A 25,037-nucleotide genomic window follows, 5' to 3' on the forward strand; every position below is an offset into this window, starting at 1 on the left:
TGTGGACATTCTATTAAAATGTGAAGAACCGTCACAGGACACTGACATGCTGTACATCGGGGTGCGGGTTCCCCCAACAGCAAATGTTTATGTGTGAGCCGTGTATGGTCAATTCTTAATCTGGTAAGAATGGTATCAATTTTTCTACTAGGCAAACAATCGATTAGATGTTTTAAGTTTATTTGCCTCTGTAAGATCCCACTGGATTTGCCATTTGAAATGCAAACTGGATTTAACGTGGTTTTTTATATCTTTTAATGGAATAGGAGATTTCAATATACTGGTAGCAGATTTCGCTAGATTGTCTGCTAATTCATTTCCCCGTATACCAACGTGAGAAGGAACCCAGCAGAAAAGAACTTTGAACCCCTTGCAAGTGAGATTATCATGTAGTTCAAGTATGTTAAAAGTCAATGGATGAGAGAAACGGTGGAGTGATGTCAACGATTCTAAGACACTTTTTGAGTCTGAATAAATGATATAGTTATCAGGTGGACTATTTGAAATGTGAGATAATGCATGAAGGATGGCGGTAATTTCTGCAGTAAAAATAGAACATTAAGGGTGAAGTTGAAATGAGATGGTATCATTGATAAAAACACAAGCAAATGAAGTACATGAAGAACTTTTCGAACCGTCTGTAAATATTGGAATGAAATTTTTATAAGATTCACGATGATGAGCAAAAAGTTGGAGGTAAATCTCAGGGGCCGTATTAGTTTTATGAAAAGGTGTAAATGGATTTAAGTATTTTAGTCCATGTGATTTCTACGGAGTGAGGTAATATTTTACGTTTGATACAACGTGGATATTGTCTAATTTATCGGGGAAATGACTATCATGAAAGCGAATGAACTAAAGCTTTAGTGATGTAGTGACTTCATGACTACTTGTTCACTATTCCGTGATGGTTTTTTAAGTTTAATTGAAAAATTTATTTTTCTGAAAGAGAACTGCTGATGAATTTTTTTCATAAAAATCTTGATGTTACAGTAGTAATTATAGTCGAGACGGTTATTCGGTTTTCTTTTAGTTGTAATAAATATTAATATAATTAGTAAGATTAAATAAGTTTTCTGAGTAAAATAACTTTACAGAATCTTACAAACAGTGTATAAAATCAAAGGGGAAGAATCAGATTCTCATTCTCTCAATAATTTAAAAAGGAAATATAAAAATTTCTACATAGACTTTCAAAATAGGATGCAGCATAAATTGAACTATTTTTATAATAACATTTTTATTTCCATAGTCCAGAGTAAATTTGTCTGGTAACCAATTGTACAATTTATTTCTTTAAAATTTTAAAATAATTGCAAAGTGATTAGTTAATCAAATAGTCTGAATGATACGGGATAGCATATTTATTTAATATTTATCATGGATTGATTGAATTAAATATTCCTAACATATCACCTACTAACCTATCATTTAGTAATTGATCTATTTTATGAATGAGATATGCTTTAAAAGTATATTTTTTGATGTATCATTGAAATCAAACACCAATGCATTGACATTATACTTAAACATATAAAGAATTTTAAAGACAATAGTATATATCTTATCATACTACCCTATTATGAAAATATTTTTTTGCGGAAAAATGGAAATATATGAGCAAAATGCATTTTATTTAGAGTGCGCCAATACAGTTGCAACAAAAACACAAATTAAGCTATTCAAAGAAGAAAAATTGTTTTAAACTTATATTACATTAATATGGAAAAAGAATGAAAAAGTATAAAAAATGACATTATCAAGATTTTCCTTCAAATAATAATTGAAATTGGAGGTATTTTCTGTGAAGGACCTGACTTTAGTAACTGATCTCTTGTGACTCGAAAATCTCCAAACCGGAAGTTATGCAAGACAAGAATTAGTATGTACAATACAAAAACAGCCAAATAAATCATTGAGAAATCCTTATAAAAGATTACAAATTTAGTAAACGGAATATTTCAAAAATTTCAAACATCAAATTCGAAAATTCAGAGTTAAATATAGAAATAATAAAATATGAATACTTAAAAAAAATGTCGTATTCCCAGTCAGACAGAGAAAATTTCAAAAATATTTTTTTATACTTAGGAATATCTGAAATGTAAAGATTCGTCAAAATCTCGATTAGAATATTTTGACTCTGCGTTCTAGAAAATAACAATGAAATAAAAGAAAATGTGTCTTGCTACATCAAAGACGAAATATATCACACAGGAGGAATGTCACTTTGGCCTCTTTCACTCACATCACTCGTAACACCACGAAATCCAAAGTAAACAACCAAACAAGAAAAAAATTTTCAGAAAAATGAAATCACTCAGATCTTCTGTGTAAAGCAAAAGTAAAGGGGAAATTTTGGGAAAATAATGTTATCCTGGAAGCTCTTCCTCCCTTATCGACATATCTTTGTTAGGATATGCTTTGAGGGACGCCAAACATCTTGAGCGAGAGTTATATTTTCATATTTATCTCAGAGTTGCGACGGGTTGTATTGAATTTGTGGAGAAATCCTTAAAAGAAATGTTATTACAGATTTCTGTCCCACTAGATGGCGCTGTTGAGCATTCTTATAAACACATGCAAGTATGGCGGCCAATTGTGTTGTAGGCTAAACCAGCGAATGTAGTCTTCCCAAAACTTTTTTCGTACACTCTCTAATAAATTAATCATTCATCTCACTGGCGTACAATAGTTATGAAATATTAAATTTGGCGCGAAGTTTGCACTTTGCTGAATCTATCGCGTCATTCTTGGCAAGTTTTTTGGCAATTAATCCTGGACAGGCCTTCCGAAGTCGGATTTATGCTTTAGAAGCGTTTTTCTCAACCGAATGGAACAAAGATTTGACACAAAACATCATTTATAGTCCCAAAATCCCATGCCAAATTTGATATTGTTACGAAATTTCCTGGGTTCGTTTGGATAGTGGAAGTTATATGGTGTGAAGAACGCTGAATCCCCAGGCGGCAGTAGAAAATAAAACAACGACGTTTATTTACACGAAGACACACAGGACAGCACAAAGACGACAACTATATACAGCACAGAAGACAATTATCTTCAGCCGAGACGTGCAGCATACAACAGACTCTACTGCAGACAGTAGAACACAGCTTAGTTCAGAACTAGCTTCACTCCGTCGCTGCTCCGCTTAACTCTGGAAGGCCAGTCCTTTCCGACTACTCTTCGACTCCTCTGGTCCACGACTCAATTCACTACTGCCCGGCAGCTGAGGGTGCTTCCTTTTATAGGTCTCAGGAGGCGGGGTTAAAAGCCTCTCAGCCAATCAGGAACGTTCGAGGCGTAACTCCGTTCCTACTGGACGGTTCGGGAAAATTCTCGATGTTTCGGGTATAATCTATTTTGGCACCAAAGTCGCCAAATTCGTCGCCAAGTCACCAAATGGTGAGCAAGTTTATCGCCAAGTTCTGGGACCTCCTATGGAACCAGCTATGCTGGGAAGCCGCATCGCAGATTCGTAACAATATATTTAAGCCATTTCATGATTCAGTTATCGCATTTAGATGTTTCTGAAAGTGCAGACTAAAAGGCGGTCATTGCCTTGTTGGTTATGGCTCAAAATTTGAAAGGACGACTATAGACGTTAATTCTGTGTATCGAATTTTAGATATCTTCGTTTCGTGTTATTCGAACAGCCAGATGGACGAACTTCCTCCGAGTAGAATTTACTCAAAATTCGAGTCTTTGTGTATATTAAATATTTGTATTTGTTATTGAGGGCTGTTGATTGTGTCATCATACACTCACTACTTCGAACGTCGATTTCTCGAAAATTTACCTTAACTGTATTATCCAAAATAAAATTTCAAAAGAGGAAAGCAAATTTTTAAAAATTACAATTTCCCATACAATAAAATCCAGAATTTGTAAGATAAGGGCATCTATGCTCATATAGTTAGCACGTACAAGAGGCTTTATCAAGTTCATGCTGGATCTAAATCGAAAATATAACGCCTGTTAAAGCTGTTGAGACATATATATCTGTGACTACAAGAAACAATTTAGATTATTTTGCTCCTTATTTCGAATCTTTCCGTAATTAATGTACAAGGTGATTATAATTAAACTTCCCCTATATACTGCATTCTACAACGCAAACGGGTGAACGGATTGCAGCGAAATTTGGTTTGTAGACTTTAAACTAGAGGGGCTCCCGTAGAGGCAAAAAATTTAGTTCTAAAATGTACACTAGAGAGCGCCTTTTATGGAGAAACATTCAATTTAACACAATAAACGAAGAAAACGGAATACAGAAACGATATTAACAAGCCTGAACAAAAATTATGAGTAATAAAATGACAAACTAGGAAACACTGGAAACTCCATAACGCTTCATAACGCTGTGCGAAACATCAAAACTGATCATTACGATTTGCTGTTGAACACATTGTCCATCGACTTGAAATTTCGCAGCTGAATGAGGGTGGTCACTTGGAGCACCTTTCCCAACCTCGTCATAGACACGATTAACAATTCCTCCTCTTGTGCAATTTCGTCCTTATCTGTTCTTGCTTTTGCACACTGATTTTTTTTTTGTTTTTTCTCAAGCAGCGTACTGTTATTTTTTTCCTTACCTTTACTTAATGTGGTTCGATGACAAGGTGATCAGAAACTATTCAATAAATGTTAATATTGTTTCTGTATCCCGTTTTGGTTATTTATTGTATTAAATTTAAGGATTTTCCGTGAAAGACGCCCTCTGGTGGACATTTTGGAACTTTTATTTTTTCGAAATTCCGTGTTTAGTCTACATGCTAGATTTCGTTGCTGTCCGTCCACCCGTTTGCCTCATAGGATGCTGCTTATAGGGGACGTTTAATTATAATCATCCTGTATTATATTTATACATAATTAAATTGATAAACTACATATAATATTTGAAATAATTCTCTGTTCGGGAAAAATTAAATAATTGTCGTCTTGCCGTGACTATTGTGAGCGAGCCATCGGAACCTTGTCAGTTGTAAGCCTGATATAATTAAACAAATCAGTTTTCAAATTGTTTATTTCACTCGATATTTTTTACAGTTTCTAGGATGACCTCCGGGGGGCACCTCGAAATGAGGATGAGATGCTTCCGGCATGGTGGTTGGATCTCGCCACCCTGGAGGGTACACAAATAGGTGGGGGATCTGACTCCTCCCATCGATGACGGGACGTACTTCCTTCGGGTCGGGTTGTACCGTGACCGGTGATGGCCATTACGACTCAACCACAGTTCCCACCAGTGTTGCTGCTGCGGCGCTCCGATCATTCAGTTTTATGGTTTAAATCCGTGTGTCTTCGTGGCGAGTCGGAGAGTCAGATGGTTGACTTACAGTTTCTAGGAAATTTTCTGATATTTAATCGTTTCAATATTATTTCATTTCTCTAAACACATTTTTTTCTTGTACTGATCAATTCTTGTTTCACAAGCAGTGCCTCTTAACTTTTTGTGGTCAATATTTTGCATGGAAATAAATAAATATATAGATATTCTTTCTCACTTAAGAAATCTATAAGAATGACTGCAGTGACAGAACATCCTATTCCACCACAAAAGTATAACAGAGATCCAAACTAATCTCAAATCAATATAAAAGTGCTAAATCAAGAATTATATCTGTCATAATAAGAAAGTCCATTATTTCCTGGTCTCCAAGAACAATAATTCTTCCGTACTTAAGAAGAAGTTCATTATTTTTATTGCATTTGCTTTTTGATGCATTGCTCTCTCGGGCTCTAATCCGGGGAGGCCACTTAATCAGGGTTAGGAGGGTTGTAAGCACCTCAGTGTCTAAAGACACGCGAAAATGATGCCATCTACGCGAATGACCTTTGGAACAAATATCAATGAAGATGAGTTTCAGTGGCGAAGTTTCTCTGATTGCCGACTTATCTGTTGCATTTGTATAGAATTCATTTTGAAAGTTTTTTTTAGGTGGTGTATTTTGATTTCAAGAAAAAAAGATGTATCAATAATTTTATGTATTCTGTTCGAATTAGATTTGTACCTGGATGACAAATTACACGTTTTGTACGGTGGTTGATTTTCTATTTCAACCCTTGGCACTCGAATGGCTCCTCTCAGGCACCATTTAAATAGTACATAAAACTAAGTGTTTTATACGCTATCTTTTTCCTCTAAATTTGTAGAAATTCTAGCGATAGCTCAATTTTAAGCTTTTAAGTGAACATGAATTTCATAAAAAAATTACATTAAAATTATATCATTACATTTTTTATTGCTATTATCTGATATGGAATTTTTTCAACAAACAATCGACTTATAATGATTAATTAAATCAATAATAATTCATTTAGTTATGGATATTTTCATGCTTGCAGTTTTTAAAAAAACTTATTATTCATACGAAGAAAGTCAAACTCTAATGCATATTTCAAGTATTCAGTTGACACAAATTTTATTTCAACCATCTGAATAACTTATTTTAATCAAATATTTGATACGCTTTCCATATCAGCATAAAAGCATAAAAGTGATGTATCGATTATATTTTAAAATTCAGATGATCTGATGCTGGTTTTAAAATATGAATTCGAGTGAAATAATAAAAGCGATCAATAACTGAAGTAGGTACCATTTATTATCGAAACTCTAGAGTACAGTTCGATCATTACGAGTGACTTCAGTTCCCCTCCCCTCCCCTCGAACGATTGAAGGAAACGAGGCACCATTTTAAACTTAAGTTGCACTTAAACAAACCATTAATCTTTCTTACTTGATAATCTCTCATCGTCACAGAGCGAGCATTCATTTTATCCATAGGGAAAAAAGTGACAGTTATGCATTGTTAGTAAATTCGCCGTCGGAAGATGTTAGCAGGAAATTTAAAGACATTTTTCATTCATTTGACGAACTGAGTGTATTGATATCGGACTGCAATGAAAAATAATCTAAAAAAGAGTGTGTCGTTAAATAAATGAAGTGTGTTTTCAGTTAAATGTTAAACAAAACCATTTAAAAATGCATTTCAAAAACCATGACAATAGCAGTTTTCTGAATTTTATTTTTGTTATTCTACGACGTTTCAGATCTGAGTGATGATTTTATTGTTACAGTAAGATCTGAAACCAGTCTATGGGTTGTAAGGAGGAAAGTGTAACAGGCTCAGTAAATACACTTTATTACACTCAGTAAATACACTTTACACAAATAAGAAAGCACAGACGAAACGTACACAAAGCAATAAACAGCATTTCGCCTGTACTCACTAGTGACTATCTACTTTCATCTATGCTCCCCTCTTTTTTATACATCCTGTAATAGGGTATCGAATATTCTAGAAGATTATTGTATCTTTGCTCCTAATCGATATATTGCCAAAATTCTAGTAGTTTCAAGAATTTCTGTTTATATCAGGAAACCTTAAATAATCAGTTTTCTTAGGAAGTCTAGGTTGTAAAATTATTACAATATTATCAAAACTGAGTAAAAAAAAAGAAAACGTCCTGAAGAGATTACAGTAAACAACGGTTACTGTTTGAATATTAAGAACTATGAGTATTTGTTGTAAACGATATATACACGTACTGTCTATCTCTAAACAAACACTATTAAACAGTTTGCTCACTAGTGACTCCACTCACTAGTGATTATCTCCACTCACTAGTGACTATCTACTTTCGTCTATGCTCTTCTCTTTTTTAGACATCCTATAATAGGGTATCGAATATTCTAGAAGATATTATATCTTTGTTCCTAATCGATATATTGCCAACATTTTAGTAGTTTCAAGAATTTTTGTTTATATCAGGAAACCTTAAGTAATCAGCTTTCTTAGGAAGTCGAGGTTGTAAAATTATTACAATGTTATCAAAACTGAGTAAAAAAAAAAGAAAACGTCCTGAAGAGATTACAGTAAACAACGGTTACTGTTTGAATATTAAGAACTATGTGTATTTGTTGTAAACGATATATACACGTACTGTCTATCTATAAACAAACACCATTAAACAGTTTGCATTTTATTAACGATATTTCTGCTTCGTCTTTTTCACACCAAGCAATTTAAAAACATGAGGGCTTTGGTCATTCATGTCTGTGTGACTTGGTTTTCCTTGTTCTACCTATTCTTTTATCGCCCCTCCCCCGAAATTTAAATTTGTACTCTAAATTCTTTTATTTCACTGTATATATTCAATGTATATGTCACTGCATATACTGTCAATCACACTTTTTTAAAAATAAATGTTCAGAATTTTAAATAAAATAGAAGACTATTTAAAAATATTCAAACAAAATAACTAAATTTATTATTACATGTTAATATCTTATCTATGGGTGTGTGCAATGTTTGTGTCATAAATTATTAAATTATATAATAAATGTATTTAATTGAGAGATTTTTTATGCTGTTTCAAAAGCTCAGTGCTTTTAATTCTAATTTGGTATTCCAGTCTGCGTTAACAATGCATTAAACTATAAATTCCAGTTTACTGGCTTTTCTTATTGCCTTTCATTAATGATTTCCTATCGTCTCGCAATTGTGTATAGGGATTGCAATACCGGTATACCGGGATACCGAATACCGGTATTTTGAGCCATTTGTACAATTTTGCAATACCGGTATTCACAAGTTTAAATACCGGTTTTTCAATATTTACTAGAAATTTTTAAAATGGTCTCCACTATATGTTCAGGTATTGCGAACATAGCAATATAGTATACTTTTTTGTTTTTATGTCTCCCTAACGGGCGAAATTAATTAGCTAATTAATGGCTTAATTAATTGCTTAAATCTAAATTAGCGAAACATGGATTATCCCTAAAAGATAATATTCTATCCATAACGACTGATGGAGCAACAATTATGAAAAAAGTTGGAAAGTTGATTGGTGCAAATCAGCATTTGTGCTATGCACATGGAATTCAATTAGGAGTAATAGATGTATTATACCAAAAATATAAAGAACAGAAGAATCCAAATACTGTGGATATAGAAACTTCGGATTCCAACTATATTACATTGAAAAATCGCACAGAAGAAAGGCATACCGAAATAGAAAATATCTTATGGTATTTACATAATTATAATGATTTTAAAAATGAAAATGAAAAGAAGAAAAGAAAATAACCAATTCAAATCTGATTAAGTTAGAGAAAAGTTTCTAAAAATTTTTTCCCACAAACCTATCCACATTCAGAATTCGGTTCAATTATCGAAGATTATGATGTCCCTACTGTCGATAGTGAAAAGGAATTGTCTCTTGAAAAAAATTAGAATTAGCAATAAATAACAAAAATTTCAACGAACCAAAATACAATACAGAAATCAGCTATATCCAAAACCATCCGACGAGAAATCGATTTATTTGAAGATGAGGGATTTAGAGGTAAATACTTGGAAAAAGTATATCGCGCATTGCTAACAGTACCACCAACTAGCGTAGATGCCGAAAGAGCGTTTTCGACAGCTGGTCATTTTTACACAAAATTACTTTTCAGGCTTAACAGCAGTACAATTGATGCATTACGTTTTTTTAGATCACATTTCAACATTTTGTAATAGTACCACAAACTGAATAGTGATATTTACACTTTTTTGTGATTTAAATAAATAAGATGTTTCTTTACTTTTTTGTGATTATACACTGTTATAATTTATAAGTTACAAATTATTTTTTGTGATATTTACACTCTCTAACAAAACTGGCAAATAAAACAAAGGAACACCTGTGTTTTCTTTCTTTTTTAAAAATTTCTAATACCGGTATTAAAACCGGTATCCCGGTATTAAGATCTAAAAAATACCGAATACCGGTATTGAAATTTTGGTCCGGTATTGCAATCCCTAGTTGTGTATCTAACTAAATTAATCTGCTTTCTCAATTGTCAACGTTCATTTGAAAATGAGCATATGAAAGATATGATTTTTAGAAATATGTATACTCATTTATGAACAAATACACATTTTTTTTAAATTTGGTAATTTCCTAAATAGTCTTCTTAGTTTATCTCCAATATACCTGATCAAGAAATTTGGATCAAGATTCTTTTTTTAATTTACAGATAGCCCCTCGAAAAGATTGCCTTGAAAAACACATCGTATGCCAACGCATTTGCATTTTTCTTTTAAAACTGTCCTTCTGATAAAAACTTTTTCAATAACAGAAAATGCAAAAAGCTTTTCTTTTTATCTCCCAATAGCCTCTCTTTCTAACAGCCATAAAGATCCGGATCCCTGGTCAAATCGAACAATATCGGGCCGATGTCGGGTACAGCATTCATGCGGTATCTATTTCTTGTTAAAGTGGCAACAGTAGAATGATTGTGAAAGTGAAGGGGAATCTATATCGATTTTTATGTTCAGTTGGATTTTTATTAAAACTCCTAAAGTCTTAACTTCTGGGGGTTGTCTGCAGGGATAGGGGAGGGAGAATATATTGAGGAGATATGAACTTCTTACTAATATAATGAAGTAAAATTGGATTTAAATTGCTTCGTAACAAAGAGTTCAGTTTTATATCTGAGTCTTTCAAATAAAGAAAATTGAAATGAAGAATAAGATTCTAATTATTATGATATTTTATTTATGAAATGCTAATTAGCAATCAGAAATTTTATCCTTCTTTGTATATATATATATATATATATATATATATATATATATATATATATATATATATATATATATATATATATATATATATATATATATATATATATATATATATATATATATATATATATATATATATATATATAAGTACATTCGATTTTAATATATTTGTATTCGATTTAATATAATGTGTCTTAATATAATTGTATTCGATTTTAAAATAATTCATCGTTGCGGCTTTGTGTAAAGGACAATTTCCCGTTTATTTCTTTTAGAAATGGAAGCGAAAAAGAAAACAAATGCATTTGCAAAAAGATTCTTTTTTTCTTAGTTCTTCATATCATGGAATATTTCCCTAAAACATTCTTCTTCGCTTATCCATTTTCATTAATCCATTGATCCACCATTGTTTTTATGAAAACAAATCTTCAACTTCTGCAAACCTGTCGCAAACGCTTATTAGATACCTATTTCTACGTTTCTCATTGCAGGATTTTGAGAAAAAATATTCTGCAGATTTTCTCCAATCCTTATCTCTATGTAGAATCCAATCTTCTTAAGCCAAATTTTTACACTTTCCTTTATATTGCTGCGACCATAGGGTTTATCCAACTTGTTGCAGAAACTTTTCAAATCATAGGCAGAAGTGTAAGTGCTGAAAATGTGCGAAAGGCCATTAGACAAGCTGGATATAAAAGTAGAATTGTTAAAAAGGATTCATTCATCAGTTTGCAAATTCAGAAAAAGCATCTGAAGTTTGCAAAAACTTATCGAATGAAGACCAATAACCTTTGGAAAAAAGCTATATTTAGTAATGAAAGAAAACTCAACATTTTTGGCAGTGATAGCCATCTTACTGTATGGAGAAAGCCTAACACCACTTTGGATCTAAAAAATTTACCTCCTACAGTTAAACATGATGGTGACTCCGTCATGATTTGAGGTTTCATGGCTTCATCAGGGGTAGGAAATTTAGTTTTTATAGATGGTATTATAAACAATATGGTTTACTTGGATATACTTCACAGCAATCTAAAGGAAAGTGCTAAAAATCTTTTAGATGGAAATTTCATTTTCCAGGTGGATAACGACCCCAAACAGAATGCATGTAACGTCAAAATATGGCATCTTTTTCATTATAAACAGCAGTTACACACAGTGCCCGACATCAATGCCATTGAATATTCTTAAGCCATAGTCAAAAAAGTGGTTCAAAAACCCAAAATTATAAACAAAACCCATTTAAAACAAGTGGTGCAAGAAGAATGGGATAAAATATCTTCTGATACCACCACCAATTGGTTGAATCGGTACCATGACATTTAGAGGCCATTATAAAAACCAAAAGACATGCAACTAAATACTGGCACGTTCTTTCTATGCGAGATATTACAAGAATTTCATTGGTATATTCTCAATTTTTTTAGACAAAATTATGCGTATGTTTATTTAAAATGTTTCTGAAACTTTTCAGTTTAGAAGTTTCTCGTTGATTTTTCTTTATTTTTACTCTAAATTAAATCATTTGTTATGTGTAAAAATAAAAACATGTTTGTATTTCCCGGTAATGTATTATTTATACTGAAAGTCGGATTTATCAAGTAAAAGTAAGGTGTACTCTCAATTTTTTGAGCCACTGTATGTATTTTACGATATCAATAAAAAATATAGCAATCTAAAGAAGAAAAAAAAAGCTGTGCTTTTCATTTAATTCAAAGCTTGATTTAACATATTTTCTATCTTGTAATGCTCCAGTTTTACGAACCCTAAATTATCAGCTGTCAAAATGGTTTTTTTAAATATGGTTGCTTTACTTTACTGCACAAATGGTGAAAATTCAAATATTTCATTTATTTTGGGACACCCTTCAAATATTATGACGAATTCTTTGAAGAAACTCATATAATTCCTGATTTTCAAAACTTGCATATTTAGAAACAATTTGAAGAAAAACAACTTGGGTATTATTACGGATGAATTGAATATACGGAAACAAAACATGTAGCCCCCCCCCCAAAAAAAAGAGATTTTATTTGAAAGGCAATCACTCCTATCTAATTGCTACATTTATTATTCCAAAAAATAAAATTCCTTTTTCAGAATTTAGTAGTTACTGTGAACTCATTTTTTATATACTGGGTGTTTATAAAGTCCCGGACCCATTTTGATGTTTAATAACTCATAAAATAATGAAGATATAAACAAACTTATGGCATTTATTGATGGAATAACTCGTATATTTTCCTTTTCATGTTTGAATATTTTTACTTTTGTAAATATCGTCTGCACGTGTGGTTAACTTCAGATAATTTCATTTTCCAGTCTAAATATCTGTACTTTTCTAAATATCGTCTGCTTATTAATTGCATTTTTCTCTTTTGTTTTTGGCAACTATTGCAATGTTATGTTTACTTTTGATGTGTTTGTTCTATGTAGTACTTTTGTATGTGATGTTTTATTCGAGCGGATATTAAGGAGAATGCATACACCACAAGAGAAAGCACAGATTTTATGGTGGTTCATAGAAACGAAATCGATAGTGCAAGCACAGAGAAATTTCAGAAGAATTTACCAAAAATATCCTCCATCCAAAAACAGCATCTTGCGGTGGAAAAAGAATTTTCTAGAAATTGGAAGTATCGCAGATAAGAAACGTTCCGGACGTCCTTACACAAGTAATTTTGATGTTGAGCGTGTCAAAGAGACATTTTTACACAATCCTAGAATATCTGTGAAATCAGCGGCAACAGAATTGGATATGCCAAATTCGACGGTGTGCTAGGTTATTAAGAAAAAATTAAGACTGCGTGCATACAAAGTTCAAATTGTTCAAGTTTTGGAACCGAACGATAGGCCTAGGAGGATGGCCTTTGCAACAGATATGCTAAGGTGGATAGAAGATGCTACCTGGCGTGAAATTGACAATCGACTTGATATTCTCCGTGCGACGAAGGGGGCACACTTGGAAGTTCATTGACAAGGGTCATGAAACTTTTTGAGTCTATTTAACCATTTATGTTATTAATTTTAATCTATCTTTATTATTTTATGAGTTATTAAACATCAAAATGGGTCCGGGACTAAATAAACACCCTGTATTTTAATGGTCTCTAAAAATGTTGCAAAGCAAATATTGGAACTGTTTGACATTTGTTGCATAATAAAACAAAATTTTCCCTATTAAAATAAAACAATGATGTTTCAAACTTTTTTTGGGGCAACGTTTTATATAGGTAGGAAAAAAAGGCCATTTTCTGAAAAGCTGATCATTTACATACGAGATGCACTCTTACGTTTGATTGTCAATCAAAACTGCAAAAAGCGCTCACTAAGCTTTTATACGGAATTTCTTACTTTTGTGCTCTTTAAATATGTTCTTAAAATAAATTTTTCTTCTTTTAAAAGATTCTTATTTAGAAGGCATCATAAGAGGTTTATCAGAATGGCATTTTATTCATTATTTGGCAGGAAAATAAAGAAGGTGCTCAATTTTCTAACCAGTATGGCAACCTAATTAATCGCAATGCCAACATTTCGGCCTTAATTTTGATACAATTGTTAGGGATTGCTGTTTTTTGAATTGTAAATTTACTGCAATCGTTTACTGGTTATTTTCTTAATTTTAATTATTACCTCTAATTCCAAAATATATGAATTAAAAAACTTAATAAAAAAATTTTTAAGTATTAGGTGCTTCCATGTATTTTAATCAGCGACATCTATTGGTAAACTTGCGAAGTTTCTATATAAACGACAATGGTTTTGGATTTTACCAATTTAATGTTACTATATTGTTATCATTCTGAAAATTTTCCATTTAGTATTATTGAGTTATTCAGTGTATAAAGACCCCAATCATGGAACGCTCCAAATTACATTTTCAACATTCATTGATGTTTTTTGGTTTGATTTAAAAAAACTGCTACAGAAACACTTTTAGAAACTTGGTGATTCTGTTCCATCAAATCTTAATTGTCGATTTTGGTTTCAACTATTTAAAAGTGGCGATTTTAATGTCAATGGCAATAAACATCTTGGAGGACAAAAAAAAAAATCGAAGACAATCAGTTGCAAGACTTATTGGACGATCATGGGAAAAAGTTGTAGAAAATGATAGAAAATACTTTGATTTATAAATAATATTTGCCAATTTTTCTAAATAAATGCCTTTTTAAAATGAAAAAATAGGATAAAAAATACATGCAAGGAACTAATATAAAAGTTTAATGTATTTACTATCAAATATTATTGATATATATTTTTATTGATATTTCTAAAGAGAAATTGGATTTATTTACTTGATTTTTCCATAACATATAAGCAAGTGTTTTTTTCATAATTAAATAAAATTCTTTTGATAAAAGGTAGTCATTTGGCTTTATTTATTTATCTAATTTCAATTATTTTATCGAAATCATTTTGTTTCATTCCACCGAGTTTCCGTCTGATTCGCAGAATTTCTTTTTTCTCTCTAAATAATAGAATATCTTTAATAATTTTGTTTCATCATCTAAATGAGTAGTAGTTATTTTGCTTCTTGGTGTCGCTGATCTGAGCAAACTGAAATGAAGAGAAATAAGTGGCTACTTTCCTCAAAGGCGTTAAAGATATTTGTTTTGTACTTCGGAATCTTCGAGAGGCCTCAAAATGTATTCGAAATATATCGTAATAAACATTTGGCACTTTTTCTTCATTGCAGTCTTGTTACTAGAAAATTTTCTTCCCATACGCATTTCTTTAGAAAAAAAGAAGAAAAAGAAAACAGATAAAATAAAAGAGTCAATGTGAGGGCGCTGCGGATGATTAGAACCAGAAAACGAACTGAAGGGAAGAGTGTGGAGAAGAAGGACGGCGGGAAAGACAAGGCCGAGAGAAGGTGGTTGGATGTTGGAAAGTTCTATAATGTTAACGTACTAAATTTTGTAATAGTGTTCTTATATGTTATGTTTCGTCCTACGTCAATTAAATGTTGTCAAAAAATTTAAATATGGTGTCATGCCAATTATTTTCGTTTACATTTATTTACTAAAAGGGCAGTCTTTGCCTTATTAATTTTTCTGATGAGAAAGAAGAATTAAAAAAGCTCGGCAGCGCCGACATCTTGGTGGCAGCGAACGGGATCTGGATTAATGAAGGTGTCTATTATATTTCCGGCTGATCCAGAAGGAAATCGAGTTAACCCACCGAATCCAGGTATGTAATGAAGGAAGTTACGGCAGTAGCTAAAGGAACTCAGGTAAGCTAAATGTTTACTGATTTGGTGCGCATGTAAAGATATAGTTTTGTTCCGTTAGGAATATAATTTGTTGTATCACGCCAGTGATTTTGTTCCGTCAGGAGTATAATTTGTTGTATCACGTCAGTGATTTTGTTCCGTCAGGAATATAAGTTGTTGTATCACGCCAGTGATATCCAGATTTTTAAATTCTGCATGTTGTGTCACCTTCTAACATGTTGGTAATATATCTTTACAGCACAAATAAGTATTAATTTATTATAGTTTATATTTTGTTCCGCCAGGAACTTGCCATTTTATTTGTTACGTTAGTGATAATACCGCGTCAGTGGTTACGATGATTAAATATAGTTTACGTCAGTAAAATAAAGAGAGAAAAAAAAAGAAAGTTGATTATTGTACCTTTTAGAGAAATAAAACTAAAACATGCTGTGTTAAAAATTTATTTCTATCAAGAAATGAGCTGAACAACTGTTGACACTATCGTTTCGTTTTGAAAGGGTGAATGCTGTCATAAATAATTGTATAGCATTTTATTATAATTTTTTTTTATTTTTATAAAAATAAAACTGGTGTTCTTTTGATATATTTTTTTCAATATATAATAAAGTAATTGTTCCATAAACATTGCAAGGAATTAATTCTTGGAAAATACAATAATAAGCTCTACGAGTTTTTGTTTCACTTGTTTTGATATTTATGTTCTTTTTTCAGATATTCTGGGCATTAAAGAATTTATTTTGATTGTTGTCTTAAATAAGTGATATGTTTAATTGAATTTTATGCTTGATTAATCTGTATTCTAGTAAATAAGTGATATGTTTAATTGAATTTTGTGCTTGATAATTCTGTATTTTAGTTGAAAAATAATTACCAGTAACACTTTCGTTTCGATTCCGAACGAAAGATATTTTAAAAATAATACTTTTCTGATTGATATACGTATTTCCGGTGTTCCGGATAAATCATTCTTGTTTTATGAATCCTGTTGACGGCAGTTAAAAAAAAAGAAAACAAGAAATAAGTAAAAGGAAAGAGCAGATTTATGGGTTTTTTTTTATCATCTAATTTATGCCATTTGCGTTTTTTTTATTAAAAGGATATTTTTTAGAATTAATACTATTTGCTGTTATTCGGGAAAGCATTCTAATACTCTCTTCATTTTATGATTGTTTATGAACTAAATTCTTTCAGTTATTGTTTCGTAACATTGGACTATAGCTCAAATAAATAATTCTGGTTAAATATTTTAATATGAATGATCTTTATTAATGGAAGATTTATTACTTATGCATTTTCTTTTTTTTTATTGATATAAGTATAAAGGGAGTGCTGTATTAGAGATTATATTTTATTGTTGTGAAATAGAACAACAACAAAAGTTAATTTGTGTTACATTATAAGAAGTTTGTCGCAAGTGCATAAACTATTTTATGTTTAATATTTTAAGAAATGTTTTCAAATAAAACAGAAATTATTTGGAACATGTACTTGCATTTTAGATTGTTAAAATAAGTTTTATGAATTTAAAAATTATCAAGATAATATTGTTAGCAATTATTATTATTTTACTTTATTTTCATTTGAGTATTTTTTTTTTTTTTTTTTCAATATTGTAAAAAGTATCTCCGCAGTAACAGAATTCTTGGTGCGCGTTTTTAAAACAACAAAAAAGTATTTGTATAATTTAAAAGAAACAGGGTAAATTTCTATTTTCGGGTCAGAATTATTATTTAATAATGGCGTTTTTGGCAAAGGGTATCAAGTGTGATCTTATAGTGTTGGCAACTGAAATGGGGGAGGAACCGAAATCTGATATGACAGTATATGGGCTAAAAACATTAATTACTGGCAGTCAGGTCTATGAAGAAGAATTTGTCAAAACTTTACTAGAAACAATAATCTCTACAAGAAAGGAACAAGAGTTGAAATTGCAGATGGAAGCAACAAAGAAAGATAACGAGTTGAAATTGCAGATGGAGATGGAAGCAAGGAAGCGAGAGATGGAATTTGAATTGGAAAAGCAAAAAATAGAAGCAGGAATGGCTGCATCTAATGCTAGTTCAGCTAGTGGTGGACAATTTCATATCAATCCGCAGATTGAAATTTCCAAGTCCATGCCAAAATTCGACGAAAAAGAATGTGACATTGTCTTATATATGTCATTGTTTGAGAGACAAGTCAAGAGGTTGAAAATTGATGAGGAAAATTGGGTGTCATGTTTAATACCTCTCATGCCTGCAGAGATAGTGGAACTGATCGCAAGAATTCCAGAAGAAGAATTTTTTAATTTTGAACATGTGAAGGAAATCTTGATGAAGAAGTTTAAATTGAATGCTGAAGGTTTTCGGCAGAAATTTGTTCAGCACCAAAGAAATCCAGAGAAGAGTTGGAAAGATTTCATTTATGAAGTTACAAATTACTTTCAAGGCTGGATAAGTGCTTTGAATGTCACAGATTTGGAGGGACTGAAAGATTTGATCATTACGGATCAAGTAAAAAAGAGAGTTCCACAAGAGGTTCGTGACCATTTTGTTGACGTATGGGGGACATTAGTCAAACCTCAAGATTTAGCAGACAAGCTAGACGAGTACGAGTGTATTCGAAAAACTTATCGGGGACCGTCGAATCCAAATCCCAAGGCACATCAACAAGTAAATGTTAGAAATAACGCCTTTAGCCGTGATAACAGAGACTATAATAATAGTCCTAAGCAGATGAAGCAAGATAAAGGTTTCACACGGAATAGATGCGAACCGAAAAACCGTCCAAAGTTTACCTGCTATTTCTGTGGAGCGGATGGTCACGTAAAGAAGTTCTGTCCCAAACTTTTAAAGACGAACTCAGATCAAGATAGTAGAAGAAAGGCAAATGTTCACAGAACTGTCGTGGACCCAGAACCGGTAACTAAGGAAACGGCAGTAGTGGCTAAAGTGATGTCTCACAGACGACCTTCTCTTGATAAAGGTCTTTGTAATCTAGAAAAGATACGTATAAGTGTGAATGGAAAGCCTGCAACAGCTTTAATTGATTCTGGCACTGAAATAACTGTAGTCAGAAGAGATATATTGACTGATTTTCCTGTTGAAGATAAGGCTTCAATTTATATAAAAGGCATTTTTGGTCCAGCAGAGAAATGTTCTCTTGTCAATATTCCAATGGGTGTCATCGTTGGCGAAGACGGGAACATGATTCACCAAGAAGTGCTGTGTGCAGTTGCTCCTACTCTGGTGGATGATGTACTGTTGCCCCCAGAAATAAGGGACAAGCTGCAGGGTGTTCAAGAAAATTATTTCGTTGATATTTCCGAAAAGGACACAGAACCGAAGACAATTAAAGATAGAGAAATCGTCGATGAAACAAGTGATGATAACCCAGTCTTGGGAAGTGAAGAAATAAGGGCATTCTCTGTGGAAAATTCAGAAAAGAATGCTAAAGAACTATCAAGGTCGGACGAATTTCTTAAAGATCAAGTGGATTGTCCAAATTTGGAATATGCTAGAAAATGTGCAAATGAAAAGTCCGAAGGATATTATTTCCATAATAAATTTTTGTTTCACAAAGAAAAAGTTTTAGGAGAGTCCGTTGCTCAGCTAGTTTTGCCTAAGAAGCGTAGACTTGAAGTTCTAAATTTAGCTCACTGTTCGGTATTTGGAGGTCACATGGGCGCAAGAAAAACTGCTGAAAGAATAAGGTATTCTTTTTACTGGCATGGAATATCCAAAGATGTCAGAGCTTTTTGTCAACAGTGCAAAGAGTGTCAGTTGACAAGGCGAATAAATCAAAAGGACAGAGTACCAATTACTCCTGTGGCAAGACCAGAATTGCCGTTCCAAGTTGTAAACATCGATATCATTGGACCTATAGATCCGCCAAGTGCAAAAGGTCACAGATATATATTATGTCTAGTTGACCAACACACGAGATGGGCTATGGCAGTACCACTGACCAGTTTAACTGCCAAAGCTACATGTGAAGCACTGTTAACCATCTTCATGCGGACAGGTGTGCCTAATATAATAGCATCAGACAATGGGACTAATTTCAATGCTAGTTTGACACAAGAGTTTGAAAAAAGAATGGGATCCAGCCCAAGATTTTCGACACCATTGCATCCAGAGTCGAATGGGCTGGTAGAAAGATTTAATCAGACGTTAAAGCACATGCTACATCATGTCATTTTGGAAGAGCCACGTACATGGCATACAAAAATACCATTCATTTTGTGGGCCTATCGAGAAGTCCCCAACAGCACGACCGGCGTAGCACCTTTTCAGTTGTTATATGGACGAAAACCAGAAGGACCCTTATCTATTCTGAGGAACACTTGGGTGGCAGATGAAGAGGGTTTGCAGTTGGATACTACTCCAGTACCTCTTTACATGGAAAAGCTTAAGAAGCAGCTAGAAGACGCAGCTGAGAAAGCAAAATTGATTTCAACAGTGCAGCAAGAAAGAATGGCTCGTTATTACAATTTGAGATCTACGAAGAAAGTCTTTAATCCAGGAGACAAGGTAATTGTTCTATTACCTGATTCTAGAAACAAGCTTTTAGCTAGATGGCAAGGTCCATGTACCATCGAATCACGAAAGAATGAACATTCATTTTTAGTGAAGATGCCTGATGGTAGTCTGAGGCATGTGCATCAAAATAAAATGAGAGAATTTATTGCCAGCTCCGGAAGTGTGAACGTCATATTTGAAGGGGAAGAAGAATTTGGTGACATCGAAAATACTCCATTGAAAAAAGACTCCTTTTGGCAGGAAGTAAAATCCGTAGCCTCACCTGACTTATCGACTACGCAGCAGACAGAATTGGAGAAATTATTAAAAGAATTTGAACCCTTATTCAAAAGACCAGTGCAACCAGTTGCAATAGGGGAGCACGTGATTGAACTTTTGCCCAATATTACTAGGCGGAAACCGCATTCCTACAGTGTTCCAATGTCTTATAGAGCAGAGGTGGACAGACAAGTGAAAGAACTGTTGGACTTACACTTGATTGAACCTTCGAATGCAGACATTACATATCCTATAGTATGTGTGGCAAAGAAGGACGCATCCATTCGAATGTGTATTGACTATAGAGCTCTTAATGCTGTAACAAATTTCCTAATTACCCCATGAAAGATACACAAGAATTAGTTTTTGCTGCGGGGATGGCTCAGTGGTTATCTTGTCTAGATTTGCTAAAGGGATATTACCAAATCAAAATGAATGATGAGAACAAAATTTTAGCAGCTTTTTCTACTCATAACGGAGTATATCAGTGGAAGGTTATGCCTTTTGGTCTATCGGGAGCATCGGGTACATTCCAAAAAATAATGAATAGTGTTCTTCGAAACCATTCTAGTTATGCTCAAGCTTACATTGACGATATAATAGTGTACTCCAAAACATGGAGCGAACATTTAATACATCTGAGAAAGGTATTGCAGGAATTAGAAAAGACAGGGTTTTCTGTAAAATTTAAAAAATGCACTTTCGCGGCCCGAGAACTACAATTTTTAGGCCATAAGATAGGAGGAGGTAAGCATGCACCAGACGAGGAAAAAATTGCGGCAATAAGGCGACTAGAAAGGCCAAAGACGAAAAAGGAAGTAAGATCTGTGTTTGGACTAATGGGTTTTTATCGATCATATATTCCAAATTATGCGGAAATTGCAACTCTTCTAACTGAACTAACCAAAGGGAAAAAATCAGGAGATGTAAATTGGGGAAAACGCGAAGAGGAATCGTTTTTTAGATTGAAGAAAGCTTTATGTGAGGCGACAGCGTTAAATACCCCTGATTTTGGTAAACCTTTCGAAATTCACTCAGACGCTTCTGACTATGCAGTTGGTTGTTGTCTAACCCAAAAAGATGGAAAGGGAAATTATAAACCCATCGCATTTGTAAGCCAAAAATTTAACAAAACTCAAAAAAAATTGGTCAACTATTGAAAAGGAAGCTTATGCTATTTTGTTTGGATTTAAAAAAATTGGAAATGGTTGCATGGAACTACGGTAGAAATCGTAACTGATCATAATCCATTAAAGTACTTAATTGAAAAAACTCCAAAAAGCCCTAAATTAACTAGGTGGGCATTGGCTTTGCAACGATGGAGTTACAAAATTACTCATCGTCCTGGAATCTTAAACAAAGACGCTGATGCTTTATCTCGTCTACAAACTAAACATTAGTTCTTTTTCTTGTTAAAATTAGTTCTCAATACCCATTGTGTTAATGTATGTTTTGTTCAGTTTTTATTTCAACATATGTACGCTATATTCTTATTGTGTTTAATTGTTTTCAATATATGTATTCATTTTTATTTAATATATGTATGCTATGTTCATATTTCGTTTAATTATTTTTCATATATATATATATATTCGGAGCTTTCATTGTTATTTCAATATGTGGATGAGATGTTCTTATTTCGTTTAGTTATTTTTCCTTATATGTTATTAACTTTGTCCAAAGGAATCAGAGAAAAACTTTTGCCGTTTGAAGACCAGTTTTTCTCTTAGGGGCGGCGTGTGAGGGCGCTGCGGATGATTAGAACCAGAAAACGAACTGAAGGGAAGAGTGTGGAGAAGAAGGACGGCGGGAGAGACAAGGCCGAGAGAAGGTGGTTGGATGTTGGAAAGTTCTATGATGTTAACGTACTAAATTTTGTAATAGTGTTCTTATATGTTATGTTTCGTCCTACGTCAATTAAATGTTGTCAAAAAATTTAAATATGGTGTCATGCCAATTATTTTCGTTTACATTTATTTACTAAAAGGGCAGTCTTTGCCTTATTAATTTTTCTGATGAGAAAGAAGAATTAAAAAAGCTCGGCAGCGCCGACAGTCAAATTTGTAACGCAGGAAGAAATAAGAATAAACATGGAATAAATATTAAATTAATAAATAGTTTCAAAAGCAATGATATTCAAAATATCTAAAATATAGAAATGATTAAAGTATTTCAGAAACCGATATTATTAGATCAACAATAAGACAAAAGCTTAAAATTGCGTCAACCAATGAAAGACATAAATTTTGAATATAATCGTTTGCATCAATCATTCACTTTTGGAGTTCGTAATGAGATGTTTTAAAATTTTTATTCATTTGCTTTGTTCTTTTTAATTCTTTTCGTTCTGAGTTTAAAATTATGAAAGCAAAAATTATTTATTTTGTTACAATCTCAATAAGATAATGTTAACAAACTTGAAGGAATAGATTTAAGTAAAATACTAAATCCACATTTTTCAAAACAATAGATGATTTTTTAAGTATAAATTTATAATATTTAACAAATGGGAAATCATTTAAAAGGTTACTGTGATTTTTTGTTATCTGAAAGAAAGCATTAGAAAGTAGCATATAAAAAATTATTAATAGATAGCTATATTTGCAGCAGACTATTATAACGTGTTATATCAAATATTTTCTATATTCCATGGATATAGAAAAGTTTGGAGATTTGATGGTAGTTGGGCGCCTCTTAAAGTTGGGGGGATTTGAGTTGGTGTATCAATTACAATTTTCATAATAATAATCTGTGTAGGAAACGAAAATGACTCTCAAAAAAAGTATTTTACTAAAAAGAAATATTAGCCCTTAACAGGGGACGTGCGGTCTGTGAGACCGCTAGTGATTGATTTTCTATCACCCCTATTCTATTTTTAGCTCCATTGAATGGATTGACCTTGTAGCTTCCTGTTTTGTGACCTTCAATACACTTGCACTTTTTCAACCGATTTCAGCAGATGCTTTTTAAAATAATTCAGTTATTTCTTCGAGTGCGGTCTCTAAGACTGCATCTCCCTGTTCGTGTCCCAGTGATAAACAAGGTTTAGCAGATGGCGCTAAAACTTGGGGCCCGAAATATCATCCAGTTTACTGATCCTATTATGAAGCAGTGCTCCAGACACTTTTAAATGAAGCAGAAAGTGATTTTAGTGATAAGGATAATTGTACAGAAGAGTTTTTCCGATGAAATTTCGCATTGAACTGATATTGATATGTATGTTCAAATATAATCAATTTTTATAGTGATAATGTATTTTGAAAAATTTATAAAATGTATTAATATACCAAGAGGTCTATATACATAATTTATAGGTTGATTTTTATACTAGTTCTTAACTTGTATGTTTAAAATGCCCTAGAAAACCGTGCTATGAAAGTCACACAAGTCGATAAAAAAAGGGCCAATTTTACCCATTTTCATTTTTTTTTTTTGTTATAATTGTTGAATTTTACATTATATTGTCTTCTATATACCTTCATATATAGTAAAAATAAATATGATTTTTCAAGAATATTATTTATTGTAACATGTCATTTGAGAAGAAAATGTATGTTCCAACGCATTTACTTTTTTCAATGACAGTATATTTTGAAAAATTTCTAAAACATATCCATATATCAAGAAAAATATCTGCAAAGTATATTAGTAGTTTTTCTTACTAATACATTCATTAGAAAATTTAATTCGAGTGGAAATGAAATGCGGTCTCGTAGACCGCACCTCCCCAGTTAAGTCCTAAAATTTCACCTCCCCAGTTAAGGTTTTTATTGTTATCAGAAACTCATTCGTAAAAAGATAAATTATGCTATTCATAGTAGCAAGAGAAGCGATCACAGGATCAAATCTGCGACATATGTGTTAGTAACCCTTGTTCTTCTGTCTTCCGTACAAACTTAAAAATGGAAATGACAGGACATATAGTGATAAGCTCTGTTTTTTGCTTTAAATTTAATAATTGTCAATTAATTGGCAAGTATGCCAATAAAAACGAAGTTATAAATCAATAGACAAAGAATTATTAGAATTATAGAAGAAGTTATAAATCAATTAAAACTTAGATCACCAATGATGACAAAACGGGACATTCCCACCATGCGTGAGCATCCAGCGTGATATGAAGTTCTTTTCGTTGTCATAGTATATTCGAGCATTGAAGTGACCGCAAATTAACCCCCATTACAGTATACCTCATGTTCCCCCTATTCCCAAATGGGTAAGACCTCTATATAAGTATAGAGGGTGTTCAGTTTTACACCATTTCTATATCTACCGGGAAAAAGAGAGCCTGCTTACTTATAAGGAAACTTTTAAACTTATATCAAAGATGCTCCCATTGGTTTGATCTCCAATATTTGCAGAAAAAATGTTCTTTGATGAAGTATAAGTTATTTTATCGAATATCAAAAGTAATTTTAAGTGTTATTTCATTAT

This window comes from Argiope bruennichi, chromosome 11, assembly GCF_947563725.1.
Source record: "Argiope bruennichi chromosome 11, qqArgBrue1.1, whole genome shotgun sequence".
Lineage (NCBI taxonomy): Eukaryota > Metazoa > Arthropoda > Arachnida > Araneae > Araneidae > Argiope > Argiope bruennichi.